This window comes from Lasioglossum baleicum, unplaced genomic scaffold (assembly GCF_051020765.1).
Source record: "Lasioglossum baleicum unplaced genomic scaffold, iyLasBale1 scaffold0031, whole genome shotgun sequence".
In the NCBI taxonomy this organism is placed as follows: Eukaryota; Metazoa; Arthropoda; class Insecta; order Hymenoptera; family Halictidae; genus Lasioglossum; species Lasioglossum baleicum.
The window spans coordinates 1,033,722-1,044,064 of NW_027469091.1; positions in this window are offsets into that span (position 1 = coordinate 1,033,722).

Consider the following 10,343-nt stretch of genomic DNA (forward strand, 5'->3'; position numbering starts at 1 on the left):
ACGAACCTGGCGCGAAGTCAGGGAGCCTCTAGGAATGGAGTCAAACGCAGACGAACCCGATGCAAAACCGGGGAGCTGCTAGGAGGTTGTATAATAGCACAGACGAACCTGATGCGAAATCAGGGAGCTGTTAGGATGAGGACGAACCCAATGCAAAACTGGGGAGCCGCTAGGTTGGATAAATCTCTGTTCGGACAATTGGAATGTCGCGAAAGAGCCTGATGGTTAATCAGGGAACTGCTAGGATAATTAGTAAGCCTCGTAACTAGTATAATTTAATTGATACAATCCGAGCGGTAAGATTGTATCATGTGGGGACGTTCAATCACTTGGTTAGGATATTGGACGATAATTATGGGTTTAATGAATTTGAGTTAATTATCAAAGAAGACAAATATATTCTTACTATAGAGTTTCGTTCTACAAGTGTACTTGTGTCGCGAATGAACTGAATTTAGAATAGGAAAGAAATTGAAAGGTGATATTACCTAAGCTAAGACGCACGGTGTTGACGCACCGGCAATGCGGGGGACTCGGAGCAACCTTGTCACTGCCTAACAGATTTTAGACCGAACTCGCGGAATCTGTACGGTTAAACTTTGATTCAAAAGGAACGAACGTCCGATCTCACTGGTAGTTGACTTCCGAGATGCAGCACGAAGCGACACTATTCGTGATTACGACAGTACTAGCCCACGAGAGTAGAAATGTAGGGGCTTATATAGCCCTGCAATGACGGGTGGTACTTGTCAGTACCCTTCAAGTGAACATTCGTATTTTGTCAACGACCAGTTGGTCGTGCGTACGTTTGGGCCCTAAACTAACCTAAACAATTATGTAGATTTATCTAGGACGGTTTCTGCCAGAGATGATATTGAACACCTGTTCGTCATCCGTAACAACTGTGATAGCAAGTAAGTAATCAAAAATTAGACAGGTAAAAAGCTTGAATATAGGGTAGGAATTTGACTTTGCTCTATCTTGAAAATAAAATTTAAAATGAATTTTAGTAAAATCTAGTTAGACAATAGGATTTAAAATGCAACTACAAGTAGGCTACCGAAAATTAGCTAGGTGAGAAGTTGTAAAAGAAAACAGTAAGTCAACGGATCTATTTTGAAGAGAAATTTTAAAATCGATTTTAGAAAAATCTGATTAGACAAAGTAATTTACACTGTGATCACAAGTAAGTAACCAAAAATTAGAAACGCAAAAGTTAAAAACAAATTGGGATTTCGACTGTAATTTAGTTTGAAAATAAAATTGAGAATCAATTTTCAGTAAAATCTAGATACACAATAGTGCCTAAAATGCTAATACAAGTAGGCTACCAAAAATTAGCTAGGTGAGAAGTTGTAAAATACAACAGTAAGTCAACGGATCTATTTTGAAGAGAAAGTTTAAAATCAATTTTAGTAAAATCTGATTAGACAAAGTTATTTACATTGCGACTGCAAGTAGGTAACCAAAAATTGGACAGGTAAAAGCTTAAATATAGAGTAGGAATTCGGCTTTGATCTATTTTGGAAATAAAATTCAAAATTAATTATAATAAAATGTAGTTAGGCAACACTATTTAAAAGCAAATACAAGTAGGCTACCAAATAAAAAAAAAATTATTAGAATATTGTAAAATAAAGCAGAATTGCGACTGAATAAAATTCAAAATCAATTTTAGTAAAACCTAATTAGGCAAAGATATCTACGCTGTGATCACAAGAAAGTAACCAAAAAGTAGACAGGTAAAAGTCTAAAATAAAGTAGGAATTCGACTGGGATCTCTCTACTTTGAAAATAAAATCTAAAATAAATTCACTAAAATCCAGTTAGACAATATTATTTACAATGCTGTCACAAGCAAGTAACCAAAAAGTAGACAGGTAAAAGCTTAAATATAGAGTAGGAATCCGACTTTGATCTATTTTGAAAATAAAATTTAAAATCAATGGTAGTAAAATCTAGTTAGGCAAAATTATCTAAAAAAGCAAATACAAGTTGGCTACCAAAAATTAGATGTAAAGTAAAGCAGAAATGCGACTGATCTAGATCAATAGCTATTTTCGAAGAAAAAAATTGAAACCAATTTTAGTAAAATCCAATTAGGCAAAGTTGGTTTCATTGTGATCACAAATAAGTAACCAAAAATTAGAAAGGCAAAAGTTTAAAAACAAATTAGGACCTCGAGTTTGATCTATTTTGAACATAAAATTTAAAATCCATTTTAGTAAAATCTAGATAGACAATAGTGTTTAAAATGCAAATACAAGTAGCCGACCAAACATTAGCTAAGTGAAAAGTTGAAAAATAAAACAGAAATTCGACTGATCTATTTTGAAGAGAAAGTTCAAAATCAATTCTAGTAAAATCCGAGTAGACAAAGTTATTTGCACTGTGTTACGAGCCAGGGCCGCGAGCAGCACGAGTGGCCGGCGAAGGGTTATTACCCTAGGAATATGATATAAATTTGTTAGTTAAGGAACGCGGACGAACCCAATGCGAAATTGAGGAGCCGCTAGGATTATTGACAGCGAGGACGAACCTGGCGCGAAGTCAGGGAGCCTCTAGGAATGGAGTCAAACGCAGACGAACCCGATGCAAAACCGGGGAGCTGCTAGGAGGTTGTATAATAGCACAGACGAACCTGATGCGAAATCAGGGAGCTGTTAGGATGAGGACGAACCCAATGCAAAACTGGGGAGCCGCTAGGTTGGATAAATCTCTGTTCGGACAATTGGAATGTCGCGAAAGAGCCTGATGGTTAATCAGGGAACTGCTAGGATAATTAGTAAGCCTCGTAACTAGTATAATTTAATTGATACAATCCGAGCGGTAAGATTGTATCATGTGGGGACGTTCAATCACTTGGTTAGGATATTGGACGATAATTATGGGTTTAATGAATTTGAGTTAATTATCAAAGAAGACAAATATATTCTTACTATAGAGTTTCGTTCTACAAGTGTACTTGTGTCGCGAATGAACTGAATTTAGAATAGGAAAGAAATTGAAAGGTGATATTACCTAAGCTAAGACGCACGGTGTTGACGCACCGGCAATGCGGGGGACTCGGAGCAACCTTGTCACTGCCTAACAGATTTTAGACCGAACTCGCGGAATCTGTACGGTTAAACTTTGATTCAAAAGGAACGAACGTCCGATCTCACTGGTAGTTGACTTCCGAGATGCAGCACGAAGCGACACTATTCGTGATTACGACAGTACTAGCCCACGAGAGTAGAAATGTAGGGGCTTATATAGCCCTGCAATGACGGGTGGTACTTGTCAGTACCCTTCAAGTGAACATTCGTATTTTGTCAACGACCAGTTGGTCGTGCGTACGTTTGGGCCCTAAACTAACCTAAACAATTATGTAGATTTATCTAGGACGGTTTCTGCCAGAGATGATATTGAACACCTGTTCGTCATCCGTAACAACTGTGATAGCAAGTAAGTAATCAAAAATTAGACAGGTAAAAAGCTTGAATATAGGGTAGGAATTTGACTTTGCTCTATCTTGAAAATAAAATTTAAAATGAATTTTAGTAAAATCTAGTTAGACAATAGGATTTAAAATGCAACTACAAGTAGGCTACCGAAAATTAGCTAGGTGAGAAGTTGTAAAAGAAAACAGTAAGTCAACGGATCTATTTTGAAGAGAAATTTTAAAATCGATTTTAGAAAAATCTGATTAGACAAAGTAATTTACACTGTGATCACAAGTAAGTAACCAAAAATTAGAAACGCAAAAGTTAAAAACAAATTGGGATTTCGACTGTAATTTAGTTTGAAAATAAAATTGAGAATCAATTTTCAGTAAAATCTAGATACACAATAGTGCCTAAAATGCTAATACAAGTAGGCTACCAAAAATTAGCTAGGTGAGAAGTTGTAAAATACAACAGTAAGTCAACGGATCTATTTTGAAGAGAAAGTTTAAAATCAATTTTAGTAAAATCTGATTAGACAAAGTTATTTACATTGCGACTGCAAGTAGGTAACCAAAAATTGGACAGGTAAAAGCTTAAATATAGAGTAGGAATTCGGCTTTGATCTATTTTGGAAATAAAATTCAAAATTAATTATAATAAAATGTAGTTAGGCAACACTATTTAAAAGCAAATACAAGTAGGCTACCAAATAAAAAAAAAATTATTAGAATATTGTAAAATAAAGCAGAATTGCGACTGAATAAAATTCAAAATCAATTTTAGTAAAACCTAATTAGGCAAAGATATCTACGCTGTGATCACAAGAAAGTAACCAAAAAGTAGACAGGTAAAAGTCTAAAATAAAGTAGGAATTCGACTGGGATCTCTCTACTTTGAAAATAAAATCTAAAATAAATTCACTAAAATCCAGTTAGACAATATTATTTACAATGCTGTCACAAGCAAGTAACCAAAAAGTAGACAGGTAAAAGCTTAAATATAGAGTAGGAATCCGACTTTGATCTATTTTGAAAATAAAATTTAAAATCAATGGTAGTAAAATCTAGTTAGGCAAAATTATCTAAAAAAGCAAATACAAGTTGGCTACCAAAAATTAGATGTAAAGTAAAGCAGAAATGCGACTGATCTAGATCAATAGCTATTTTCGAAGAAAAAAATTGAAACCAATTTTAGTAAAATCCAATTAGGCAAAGTTGGTTTCATTGTGATCACAAATAAGTAACCAAAAATTAGAAAGGCAAAAGTTTAAAAACAAATTAGGACCTCGAGTTTGATCTATTTTGAACATAAAATTTAAAATCCATTTTAGTAAAATCTAGATAGACAATAGTGTTTAAAATGCAAATACAAGTAGCCGACCAAACATTAGCTAAGTGAAAAGTTGAAAAATAAAACAGAAATTCGACTGATCTATTTTGAAGAGAAAGTTCAAAATCAATTCTAGTAAAATCCGAGTAGACAAAGTTATTTGCACTGTGTTACGAGCCAGGGCCGCGAGCAGCACGAGTGGCCGGCGAAGGGTTATTACCCTAGGAATATGATATAAATTTGTTAGTTAAGGAACGCGGACGAACCCAATGCGAAATTGAGGAGCCGCTAGGATTATTGACAGCGAGGACGAACCTGGCGCGAAGTCAGGGAGCCTCTAGGAATGGAGTCAAACGCAGACGAACCCGATGCAAAACCGGGGAGCTGCTAGGAGGTTGTATAATAGCACAGACGAACCTGATGCGAAATCAGGGAGCTGTTAGGATGAGGACGAACCCAATGCAAAACTGGGGAGCCGCTAGGTTGGATAAATCTCTGTTCGGACAATTGGAATGTCGCGAAAGAGCCTGATGGTTAATCAGGGAATTGCTAGGATAATTAGTAAGCCTCGTAACTAGTATAATTTAATTGATACAATCCGAGCGGTAAGATTGTATCATGTGGGGACGTTCAATCACTTGGTTAGGATATTGGACGATAATTATGGGTTTAATGAATTTGAGTTAATTATCAAAGAAGACAAATATATTCTTACTATAGAGTTTCGTTCTACAAGTGTACTTGTGTCGCGAATGAACTGAATTTAGAATAGGAAAGAAATTGAAAGGTGATATTACCTAAGCTAAGACGCACGGTGTTGACGCACCGGCAATGCGGGGGACTCGGAGCAACCTTGTCACTGCCTAACAGATTTTAGACCGAACTCGCGGAATCTGTACGGTTAAACTTTGATTCAAAAGGAACGAACGTCCGATCTCACTGGTAGTTGACTTCCGAGATGCAGCACGAAGCGACACTATTCGTGATTACGACAGTACTAGCCCACGAGAGTAGAAATGTAGGGGCTTATATAGCCCTGCAATGACGGGTGGTACTTGTCAGTACCCTTCAAGTGAACATTCGTATTTTGTCAACGACCAGTTGGTCGTGCGTACGTTTGGGCCCTAAACTAACCTAAACAATTATGTAGATTTATCTAGGACGGTTTCTGCCAGAGATGATATTGAACACCTGTTCGTCATCCGTAACAACTGTGATAGCAAGTAAGTAATCAAAAATTAGACAGGTAAAAAGCTTGAATATAGGGTAGGAATTTGACTTTGCTCTATCTTGAAAATAAAATTTAAAATGAATTTTAGTAAAATCTAGTTAGACAATAGGATTTAAAATGCAACTACAAGTAGGCTACCGAAAATTAGCTAGGTGAGAAGTTGTAAAAGAAAACAGTAAGTCAACGGATCTATTTTGAAGAGAAATTTTAAAATCGATTTTAGAAAAATCTGATTAGACAAAGTAATTTACACTGTGATCACAAGTAAGTAACCAAAAATTAGAAACGCAAAAGTTAAAAACAAATTGGGATTTCGACTGTAATTTAGTTTGAAAATAAAATTGAGAATCAATTTTCAGTAAAATCTAGATACACAATAGTGCCTAAAATGCTAATACAAGTAGGCTACCAAAAATTAGCTAGGTGAGAAGTTGTAAAATACAACAGTAAGTCAACGGATCTATTTTGAAGAGAAAGTTTAAAATCAATTTTAGTAAAATCTGATTAGACAAAGTTATTTACATTGCGACTGCAAGTAGGTAACCAAAAATTGGACAGGTAAAAGCTTAAATATAGAGTAGGAATTCGGCTTTGATCTATTTTGGAAATAAAATTCAAAATTAATTATAATAAAATGTAGTTAGGCAACACTATTTAAAAGCAAATACAAGTAGGCTACCAAATAAAAAAAAAATTATTAGAATATTGTAAAATAAAGCAGAATTGCGACTGAATAAAATTCAAAATCAATTTTAGTAAAACCTAATTAGGCAAAGATATCTACGCTGTGATCACAAGAAAGTAACCAAAAAGTAGACAGGTAAAAGTCTAAAATAAAGTAGGAATTCGACTGGGATCTCTCTACTTTGAAAATAAAATCTAAAATAAATTCACTAAAATCCAGTTAGACAATATTATTTACAATGCTGTCACAAGCAAGTAACCAAAAAGTAGACAGGTAAAAGCTTAAATATAGAGTAGGAATCCGACTTTGATCTATTTTGAAAATAAAATTTAAAATCAATGGTAGTAAAATCTAGTTAGGCAAAATTATCTAAAAAAGCAAATACAAGTTGGCTACCAAAAATTAGATGTAAAGTAAAGCAGAAATGCGACTGATCTAGATCAATAGCTATTTTCGAAGAAAAAAATTGAAACCAATTTTAGTAAAATCCAATTAGGCAAAGTTGGTTTCATTGTGATCACAAATAAGTAACCAAAAATTAGAAAGGCAAAAGTTTAAAAACAAATTAGGACCTCGAGTTTGATCTATTTTGAACATAAAATTTAACATCAATTTTAGTAAAATCTAGATAGACAATAGTGTTTAAAATGCAAATACAAGTAGCCGACCAAACATTAGCTAAGTGAAAAGTTGAAAAATAAAACAGAAATTCGACTGATCTATTTTGAAGAGAAAGTTCAAAATCAATTCTAGTAAAATCCGAGTAGACAAAGTTATTTGCACTGTGTTACGAGCCAGGGCCGCGAGCAGCACGAGTGGCCGGCGAAGGGTTATTACCCTAGGAATATGATATAAATTTGTTAGTTAAGGAACGCGGACGAACCCAATGCGAAATTGAGGAGCCGCTGGGATTATTGACAGCGAGGACGAACCTGGCGCGAAGTCAGGGAGCCTCTAGGAATGGAGTCAAACGCAGACGAACCCGATGCAAAACCGGGGAGCTGCTAGGAGGTTGTATAATAGCACAGACGAACCTGATGCGAAATCAGGGAGCTGTTAGGATGAGGACGAACCCAATGCAAAACTGGGGAGCCGCTAGGTTGGATAAATCTCTGTTCGGACAATTGGAATGTCGCGGAAGAGCCTGATGGTTAATCAGGGAATTGCTAGGATAATTAGTAAGCCTCGTAACTAGTATAATTTAATTGATACAATCCGAGCGGTAAGATTGTATCATGTGGGGACGTTCAATCACTTGGTTAGGATATTGGACGATAATTATGGGTTTAATGAATTTGAGTTAATTATCAAAGAAGACAAATTTATTCTTACTATAGAGTTTCGTTCTACAAGTGTACTTGTGTCGCGAATGAACTGAATTTAGAATAGGAAAGAAATTGAAAGGTGATATTACCTAAGCTAAGACGCACGGTGTTGACGCACTGGCAATGCGGGGGACTCGGAGCAACCTTGTGACTGCCTAACAGATTTTAGACCGAAGTCGCGGAATCTGTACGGTTAAACTTTGATTCAAAAGGAACGAACGTCCGATCTCACTGGTAGTTGACTTCCGAGATGCAGCACGACGCGACACTATTCGTGATTACGACAGTACTAGCCCACGAGAGTAGAAATGTAAGGGCTTACATAGCCCTGCAATGACGGGTGGTACTTGTCAGTACCCTTCAAGTGAACATTCGTATTTTGTCAACGACCAGTTGGTCGTGCGTACGTTTGGGCCCTAAACTAACCTAAACAATTATGTAGATTTATCTAGGACGGTTTCTGCCAGAGATGATATTGAACACCTGTTCGTCATCCGTAACAACTGTGATAGCAAGTAAGTAATCAAAAATTAGACAGGTAAAAAGCTTGAATATAGGGTAGGAATTTGACTTTGCTCTATCTTGAAAATAAAATTTAAAATGAATTTTAGTAAAATCTAGTTAGACAATAGGATTTAAAATGCAACTACAAGTAGGCTACCGAAAATTAGCTAGGTGAGAAGTTGTAAAAGAAAACAGTAAGTCAACGGATCTATTTTGAAGAGAAATTTTAAAATCGATTTTAGAAAAATCTGATTAGACAAAGTAATGTACACTGTGATCACAAGTAAGTAACCAAAAATTAGAAACGCAAAAGTTAAAAACAAATTGGGATTTCGACTGTAATTTAGTTTGAAAATAAAATTGAGAATCAATTTTCAGTAAAATCTAGATACACAATAGTGCCTAAAATGCTAATACAAGTAGGCTACCAAAAATTAGCTAGGTGAGAAGTTGTAAAATACAACAGTAAGTCAACGGATCTATTTTGAAGAGAAAGTTTAAAATCAATTTTAGTAAAATCTGATTAGACAAAGTTATTTACATTGCGACTGCAAGTAGGTAACCAAAAATTGGACAGGTAAAAGCTTAAATATAGAGTAGGAATTCGGCTTTGATCTATTTTGGAAATAAAATTCAAAATTAATTATAATAAAATGTAGTTAGGCAACACTATTTAAAAGCAAATACAAGTAGGCTACCAAATAAAAAAAAAATTATTAGAATATTGTAAAATAAAGCAGAATTGCGACTGAATAAAATTCAAAATCAATTTTAGTAAAACCTAATTAGGCAAAGATATCTACGCTGTGATCACAAGAAAGTAACCAAAAAGTAGACAGGTAAAAGTCTAAAATAAAGTAGGAATTCGACTGGGATCTCTCTACTTTGAAAATAAAATCTAAAATAAATTCACTAAAATCCAGTTAGACAATATTATTTACAATGCTGTCACAAGCAAGTAACCAAAAAGTAGACAGGTAAAAGCTTAAATATAGAGTAGGAATCCGACTTTGATCTATTTTGAAAATAAAATTTAAAATCAATGGTAGTAAAATCTAGTTAGGCAAAATTATCTAAAAAAGCAAATACAAGTTGGCTACCAAAAATTAGATGTAAAGTAAAGCAGAAATGCGACTGATCTAGATCAATAGCTATTTTCGAAGAAAAAAATTGAAACCAATTTTAGTAAAATCCAATTAGGCAAAGTTGGTTTCATTGTGATCACAAATAAGTAACCAAAAATTAGAAAGGCAAAAGTTTAAAAACAAATTAGGACCTCGAGTTTGATCTATTTTGAACATAAAATTTAAAATCAATTTTAGTAAAATCTAGATAGACAATAGTGTTTAAAATGCAAATACAAGTAGCCGACCAAACATTAGCTAAGTGAAAAGTTGAAAAATAAAACAGAAATTCGACTGATCTATTTTGAAGAGAAAGTTCAAAATCAATTCTAGTAAAATCCGAGTAGACAAAGTTATTTGCACTGTGTTACGAGCCAGGGCCGCGAGCAGCACGAGTGGCCGGCGAAGGGTTATTACCCTAGGAATATGATATAAATTTGTTAGTTAAGGAACGCGGACGAACCCAATGCGAAATTGAGGAGCCGCTGGGATTATTGACAGCGAGGACGAACCTGGCGCGAAGTCAGGGAGCCTCTAGGAATGGAGTCAAACGCAGACGAACCCGATGCAAAACCGGGGAGCTGCTAGGAGGTTGTATAATAGCACAGACGAACCTGATGCGAAATCAGGGAGCTGTTAGGATGAGGACGAACCCAATGCAAAACTGGGGAGCCGCTAGGTTGGATAAATCTCTGTTCGGACAATTGGAATGTCGCG